The sequence below is a fragment of the Chinchilla lanigera genome, unplaced genomic scaffold (assembly GCF_000276665.1).
Source record: "Chinchilla lanigera isolate Chin_1 unplaced genomic scaffold, ChiLan1.0 scaffold00104, whole genome shotgun sequence".
Taxonomy (NCBI): Eukaryota; Metazoa; Chordata; class Mammalia; order Rodentia; family Chinchillidae; genus Chinchilla; species Chinchilla lanigera.
Window position 1 is genome coordinate 3766492 of NW_004955505.1, and position 8731 is coordinate 3775222.

General features: G+C 41.4%; 1 pseudogene; it reads left to right on the forward strand.

Annotated features, from left to right (window-relative positions):
* Window positions 1-2797: 2797 nt before the first annotated feature.
* LOC102028774 overlaps window positions 2798-8731 on the forward strand; it is a 16131-nt pseudogene continuing 10197 nt past the window's right edge.

An 8731-nucleotide genomic window follows, 5' to 3' on the forward strand; every position in this document is an offset into this window, starting at 1 on the left:
GGAGAAAAACCAAAAAAAAAAAAAAAAAAAAAAGTAAAGAAAACTAACTGAAATAGCTTGTTCTCAGCTTGTCAGTGTGCACCCCTGGCCGTCAGGTGGTTTCCTAAGCAATTCAGAACTTCTATAGGTTACTTTCGTGGCAAATCATGGTTATTTTATCACTTTCTTTAAAGCCACATTCTAGCCAAATGCATAGTAGAATATTAACTTTCAAAGCTGGCGCCTTGATGGCACATGCTTGTAATCACAGCATCTGGAGGCTGAGGCAAAGGTCACTGAAATGTTCCTTGACTACTGGGATTTTTTTTACCACTAGTTTCATCAACCTCTCATACTCTACGCGTCACAGGGCAACGATGACCTCAGTCAACATTCAGTTTCTTGACTTGTAAGACCCACCATAAGATGACCTTAGGCTGGCCATAACGTCCTATAAATATCGTGTACTGAAGTCTACCTTTCTTTTTTGGTAGTACTGCGGCCTGAACCTATAAGTACAGGAGCCCTGTAGGAAGGGAAAAGGTAGGATGAAGGCCTCACTGAGATTCATTACAAGTTTCAACATTATTTTTTTCCATGCCTGAGCACCCCTCCCCCAAAGATATTTGATGACATCGATGAAAGTACCAGCTGTAAAGTTACACCAGGATCTCTTTGTACTGGGAATTGAACTTATGACCCTAGGCTTGCAAGGGAAGCACTTATGCCACTGAGCTATATCCCCAGCCCTGCTTTGTTACAAGTTAATGAAGAGAATTACTAAGGGTGGCTACAGGTGGCTGATTACAGGCAGCTTCTGCCTCTGCAGATTAGACTCAAGCGATAGAATGACAAAGGCAGCGAGATTGAAGCAATCAGAATGACAAAAAGGCAAAGGTACTTTGCTTAGGAAGGTTGTAGTTGGCTAGATTAATATAAGAAAGGCACAGTTTGAGAGGCATAACAATGGGTTACAATTGTTGGATTCTCGAAAATCACGTCCTAAAAATGAGGTGCTCCAGATGAAAAAGAAACAAAGAGACCAAAGATATGGGATGGGGACCACCACTTCTAGGACTGAAAAGCCCCGATTGCAATTTTCTCCAGCCTTTTATTAAGATTCTCTAACATAAAACAGGAATAGAGAAAAGGGAGGAGTGATTGAGGAGACTAGTGGGAACATTATGTTTACCTATCCCAGGCCTTCCTGGTCTTCATGTTTACTGTTCTTTCTCTTTTTTTTTTTTTTTTTTTTTTTTTTTTTTTTTGGTACCGGGAATTGAACTCATGACCTCAGGCTTGCCAGGCAAGCACTTATGCTGCTGAGCTATATCCCTGTCCCCATGTTTACTGTTGTTTCAGACTTATTTTTGCTAAACATCTGTGCTGTTACAGCAGCTTTCCACTGGGACTAAGGTCCTGTTTTCAGTTCCTTCTGATATAAGGGGAAAAAAACTCCCAACCTGAATGATATCTGGGACGAATTTGTGTTCTCTAAAATCGAAGAATGAATTTTAGGACCAATGGCGGTTAAGAACAGAATATATTTATTGAGGGAAAGAAAGCTTCTGTCCAAGAAAGGGACAGAAGAGGGGCCTGAGTGGGTTGCCCAGGGAACCTGTCTTTTCCAGGGCCTTTTACAGAGCAAAATCACAAGGTGAGGCAGGCCCAAGGTGGGGGAAAAATGGGAAATCACAAGGTGGGCATGAGGTGAGACAAAACTATGTCGACCAATATGTATTGTTCAGGTGAAACTGATCAAATTGGGATCAAATGGAGAAGCGTGTCACGTAGCAAGCTGGCATAAATACAGAACAGGGGCTTTCCCTGTAAGGGGTTGGGTCAAGGACTCTTCAAGGTGATTGCTACCTATTTAGAATATCAGTCCCTGATGTTCCATCTCTAGGGAGGTGTGTGTGTGCATTTGTTTAATCTTTTGTCTTGAGGTTTGACCTGCAACAAGTATATCTCCATTTGCAAAGTATCTTGTCTTCCATATTGGCTCCTTTGAGGGCCTGGCCCTGTCCCACTACCTATAATATTTCCATCTAACTCAGCTGCCTATAATACTTCTACACTGTGTTTTCACAAGACTTCTTCCAGAACAAACATTCATGTGGCCCGGTCGGGCTCAAAGTCTCATAAGGTTAATATAGGTTATACATTATAAGGTAAGCTATTTTTTTTTTTTTTTGGTTTTTCTCCGGTACCGGGAACCGAACTCACAACCTTGCGCTTGCCAGGCAGGCGCTTTGCCACTGAGCTAAATCCCCAGCCCAAGGTAAACTATTAAATGTCCTCCACAACAACAATCCATTTCATATTTTTCTACTGTAAATTTGTACTTTAGCATAATAGTAGCTGACTGAGTGGTTCAGTAGCAGCACCTGAGGGTTACAGGAAGCAACATTTGTGTTTACCCACTTGGTGTGATGAATGACAAAGTGTGTACATGTGTGCAAAAGTGTCAAACCAGGATTTTCACTCATATTATGCGCATCTAACAGGTTTTTGATATGTTTATCTGAGCATCACAGGGGGTAAAATGCACCCACACTACTTTTCAGTTGTGTTAAGATGTATTTTATCATGATAGAATGTGGGTGTGACTCACAGCTGTGCCTAGGGGGGGAAAACAACCCATCTGTGCATTCACTCACTTGGCAGGTGAATGGCAAGGTGTATACAGGTGCTCCAAAGTACTAACAAGTGTGTTTTCACCATGAAATGCTCATTGCTAAATTCCTGTGCATTTAGAATTTGTTTTTAAAAAAGTTTTCTTTTGATTTTTCTGGTAGAAGTAGCCCAGTTCAGCACAATGGCACACGAGAAACCAAATTTGCAAGTTTTGGAGGAGCTCAAAATTGAACCATCAGATTACTCATGCAAGGATGATGGCGATGATAATGACTGTGATGTTGGCTATGTGAGCCGAAGTCCCTGTGACAGTGAAATGGAGCAAAAATTGAGCCATACATCACAGGGAATGCAGACCTTGATTCAGATGATGAGAAAAGCAGCAATGTGATTACCTAGTTAACTAGTTGAAATGGTACAAAATGGTCGTGTAACCAAACGTAACAATCCAATGTTATTATTATTATTATTTTTGTCTTTTTTGAGACAGAGTCTAGCTCTGCAGCTCAGGCTGGCCTTGAACTCACTTTGTAGCCCAGGCTGGCCTCGAACTCACAAGGCTTCTCCTGCCTCAGCCTCCCGTGTGCTGGGATTACAGGCGTGTGCCACCACGCCCAGCTCTTCAATCCAATGTTAGAACTAGGTCCAAAAATGTAATGAAGATCTTGGCAGGTCAAGCCTATTGGACTGAATGCCAGCACTGCCATTCACTGTTCAAAATTGTTTGTAACAGATGAAATGCTGCAAGATGCTGTGAAATACACAAATGCTGAAATGCAAGTAAGATGTTCTGTGTGCACCCATAGCCAAATTCAAAAATGTATTTATTATGACGCCCCACTAGCTGATCTGAAAGCAGTCATAGGCTGACTGCTTAGCAGCGGGGCTTTCTCTTGGTCATTGCAGGAATGTAAAAGACTGACGGAAAAGAGATGGGTGTGAGCTTGAAGTTTATAGACTAATGATGACCCTGAGGACATTTGGTTTCCTTCAAAATTGCGTGAGGTTTGAGGACTAAGTCACCCACCAAGAAAGAAGAAGCACCGATAATCTGGCTGTTACTGACTCACCATTTGAGAGATTTGTGGGTAACTGTCAGGCAATTTACACACCACCTGAATACATGCCTAATGATGAGCATCTTGCAGCATTTCATGGTTGTCAGAGCCTCAGGTAGTGTAGTCCCCTCAAACCTTCAAAATATGGCTTAAAAATTTATACCTCTGTAGATGCAAAAACTTATTTTACCTTCAATTTAGAAACGTACCCTGGAATTTGGCCTCCAGGTCCTCACTTGTACAGTAATAAAATAAATGATGTTGTGAATAGACTTGTTCCCATCTCCCAAAGTAATCAGACTGTGACACTCAGCCACTGGTTTACGGGTTTCCAATTGGTGTTACATTTGCTAATTGACCGCAAGTCAACCAGCAGAGGAAATGTATGCAGGAACAAAGCAGAAATTCCAAATTAAATGTTGCAATTTCAAAGCAGAGAATTGTATAGTACGATTTTTGAGTTTAGAAAGATATCACATTGGCCTTGCATATTGCAAAGAAAGACAAAGTGGTACTGCTGATGTCAACACTGCACCATGATGGAAATGTTGATAGGGAAATCTCAACAAAACAGAAGCATGGGATGGTAATTTCTACAGCTCAACCAAGGTGGAGTACAGGTTGTTGATGAATATGCAGCAACTGTGATGCCACTCGAAAGACAAAGCACGGACCAATGGTTGTATTTTACTCAATCATAACATATGTGACATAAATAGTTTGATAGTTTATAAACTAAATAACAAGTGAGAAACAAGTGAGTATCACAGAGAAACTTTCTAAAGAGATTGGGTCTGGGATTCATAAGAGATCATTTACAGCAGAGGAAAAACAAAATGTTTCTGCCTAGGGAACTTTGCAAAATAATTGTGGAGCACAGTGGTGAACTGACAGGTGAACAGGCAGGCGAAGCATCACAAAGACCTACTACAACAACAGGAAAACCAAAAGATGTCAGCTGTGCCCTGCAAGGATAGGAAAACAAAACATACACTATATCAGTGTAAACAATACTTGTGCCTGAAATATGCAGTTATCCTGTGAACACTGCCTTCCGTGTGACAGTTGAAGTAAAGCTTATTTCTGTGGTACACTTCTGTTTGTATTTACACTGCAGTTCACATAGGAATTTCTTTCTTCTTTTTTTTTTTTTTCCAGTACCAGGAATCAAACTCACGACCTCTCTCTTGCGAGGCAGGCACTGTGCCACTGAGCTAAATTCCCAGCCCCTAGGAATTTATTTCTGATTTTTTTTTTTTTAGGTTTTGGTAAGCAAGTAAACAGCTGATGTGAAAATGCTGGTATCTATTCTAAGCACTCATTATATATTTGATATTTTATTTTATTGGTATCTCATTTTCCTGCTAAGTGGACATTGTACAATATAGTAGGCAGTTCCCGACAAACCAGGAAGAGAAGAAAGGTGACAAGATTGGCCTGCCACCCAGGAAAGGAAAGCTAAGCACTTGTGCTGTCAGTATAAGCAACAAGTGTGCATGGAACGTTCAGTTGTCACATGTGAAGTCTAGGTAGGGTGTGAGAATTAAAGCAAAGATTATTTTTGTTGTACACCTTTGTTTGTTTTTACCTTGTATCTCACACATGTAATTTATCTCTGATGTTATAGTTTTAGGTTTTGTAAGCAAGTACACAGCTGATGTGGAAACGTTGATTTTTTTTTTTTTGTCTTTTTGAGACAGGGTTCACTCTGCAGTTCAGGCTGGCCTTGAGCTCACTTTGTAGCCCAGGCTGGTCTCAAACTCACAACAATCCTTCTACCTCAGCCTCCTGAGTGCTGGGATTACAGGCATGCGCCACCACACCTGGCTATATTCTCAATGTACTTTACATGAGAATATATTGCTGTTGTTATTTTTCTAGACTTTGTACACCAAAAATCAGTCAGTGATGAAAATTTTGATGTTTTTTTATGAATACTCTATAAATCTTAAAAATTCAATACCTTATTATTTTGATATCTTTTCCTGTTAAGTACCCATTGTTGAATGTAAGAAAAGTCATAAAATTAAAATTAAATAATTCATCAATAGAAATATTCTAAGTATGGAGGCAGGAGGATCACTGTGAGTTCAAAGCCAGCTTGGGCTACATTGTAAGTTCAAGGCTGGCGTGAACTACATAGTGAAATCCTGTCTCAAAAATGAACAAATAAACAAAAAAGAAATATTCTAAATAATAAATATGGGTATTATACATCCATGTTTCAGTGCCTTTGGTACAACAGCAAATGGAAGCACCAAACTATCACCCAGGATTTGGAGGCAGATTTACTTAACATTGGACAGACACTGACAAGGAATCAATCCTTGTAAAAATGTCAGGCCTCAAAGTCTTGCAGAGGGAGGTTTTTATGGGGTTGCAGAGGGAAAGCACAGAGGTAGAGTAATTGGCTGCCTCTGATTCGTTCTTACAATATGCACCATAGTGACTAGCTATGAATCATAATGACTAGCTGTTTCTAAGAAACAGAATTAACTGTGTAAGAGCAACTTTTAAAATCTAGCAGTTTCATAGATTGGATCCCAGACTTAATTAGCCTTGACTATTTAAATTCAGAGATGATTAGACTCAGCCCTGTCTGATCATATACAGCTGCATCAAGACCAGAAAAACATATCCTGTTTGCTAGGCTGCTTCAAGGTCCTCCTGCCTGGGACAGAATTCCTGCCTAGGACACAATGGCCCAGTCATGGACATAATAGACTGATTATACCTGCGTGCTTGACACCAACTCCTCTGTCATTCCCATTGTATGTAAATGACCTCCTGTAACCAAAACCCACCCCAAGTAAATCTGCCTAGAAATGCATGACTAAACATATATAACCAATGAGGAAGTGACTTGTTATCAGCTTTTGTAATCCTGCTTGCAAACACTTATACAAGACCATGCTTTGCTCTGACTCAGGGCTGATGATTTGGAACTTGCATTCCCATTAGCCTGCTAGTGTTGATGAAGTGCATTGTTTCCAAACTCCTTGGTGCAGAGAGTTTTCTGTCCAATCAGGTCCTGAGTCTGCATCAACAGGAACTGTAACAGGAACTTTTACCTGGGCAACTACCAGTGGGGGGGGGGCGCATTTTCTGCTGCATTATGACAAAATTTACATTATGTCCCTCTCCTTAAGCCTAACGTGCTTACCCATAAGCCCCTCCACCGGTAATCTTATCCTCTGCAACAGACAGGGAAAGCTCATAGGACCAGAAGAGATCCATGGGGCGGAGCAAAGACAGTCAAGAAGTGAATCAGATTCTAGGAACCTTCATAGGGAGCAGAAACCCAATAAACAGAGCTGCAGAGAAAGCCCACGAGCATTTCACTTACCAGAGCTCCCTGCTCATCCACTATAGCTATCTATGATCTCTCTCTTCCCACTTTTCTCCATCTTTAAATAAATCATCTTCTCCCAGTGCTGTGGGATGTCCATTTAGAGATGGGACACCAAGGCCTTTTTGCCAGGAAGCAGCTTTACTTGAGCCAGCACTGACTCAGTGAATTCTGATCCAAAAAAAAAAAAAAAAAAAAAAAAAGCTGGTCATGGTAGCACACGCCTGTAATCCCAGAACTCAGGAGACTGAGGCAGGAGGATCATTATGAGTTTGAGGCCAGTCTGGGCTACAAAGTGAGGTCAAGGCCAGTGTGAACTGCATGACAAGACCCTGTCTCAGAAAGAAAAAAAAAAAATTCTGATCCAAAGGCTGAGTGCTGAGCCTGGTGTAGCTGCACTGTTTTATACAATTTTTGTCTTTGTTTCCCTTATATGGGCGTACACTAACATTCTACAATCTGGTGGTGTATGATTTATGTTGCAAACTTATATCAGAAGTACACATGGGGCTGATATCACTACTTGTAGACTCCCACACACACATTGAGGGGCTCTACCAAACTAGCTGTGGTTTTCCAGCAGAGCAGAGATCGCAGATGTTACCTTAGCTCAGTCCACATCTGTATGGTACAAACTTAGGTCCTTGTGCATGCTGCAAATGCTCTACCATTTGACTTGGGCCTTTCCAGATGCTAGTAAGGCTCTGCCAAAGTGGCATCCTGCCTGACTGTACTAAGCCTAAAAAATTAATTCTACTTGATCAGATGGGCTTTTGGTGGTCTTTTGGTAGAGGGACAACAAATTAAGCAGGAAAGGCCTGGTTTGATACAAGTCATTCACCTTCATCTTCCTTCCTCTCAAAGGAAACTGTCCTGTGTTCTACCACTGAGCTGTATCTCCCTCAATTTCCATGGAAATGGCTCCCAGAGAAGTTGCAAAGGCAGAGGGATGGGCTGAGTCTTCAGCTGGGAGAACAGCGGGCCAGGTCCTAGAGGGAGGGTTATGTGTTCTGATGGAGAAAATCTGGGAGGAGGGAGTGGCTAGGGCCCAAAGGCAGTGAGAGACAGGACGAGCAAGGTCAAGGCTGTGTGGTCTTTGTTCTTCCAGCCTAGGATGTGTATCATCGTTGGGACATATGTGTTTTTCTGAAAAGGTGCACAGATCTGGGCTAATGTAATAGTTGTGCTGGTTACAAAAAGCAATATTGAATGCTGCTTTGCCTCAGTGGCTTGAGAACAGAGCACACTACTGTCCATTTTTGTGTGGATCCAAATGGAGGCCAAGATGGCCTCTACCTTATGACTTAGCGTTGCACTGTGTAAGTGGTTTCTCATCCATAGTTCCTGACACACAACTCCTATAACCCTTGTAATCTTGAAAAGAAATAAGGATAGTTTTTCTTCAGATACTTGCCCCTCTGGCTGAGAATGACAGTGCACACCTATAATTCCAGCTACTTAGGAAGGTGAGCCAGGAGGATCACAAGTTCAAGGCCAGCCTGGGCAATTTAGCAAGACCCTACTTCAAAATAAAAAAAAATAAAATTTTATTTTATAAAATAAAATGGACAGATCTCGTGGAGTTTTTAGTATGTAAGTCAAAAGTACTCAGAAGAATGACAGTGCACACCTATAATTCCAGCTACTTAGGAAGGTGAGCCAGGAGGATCACAAGTTCAAGGCCAGCCTGGGCAATTTAGCAAGACCC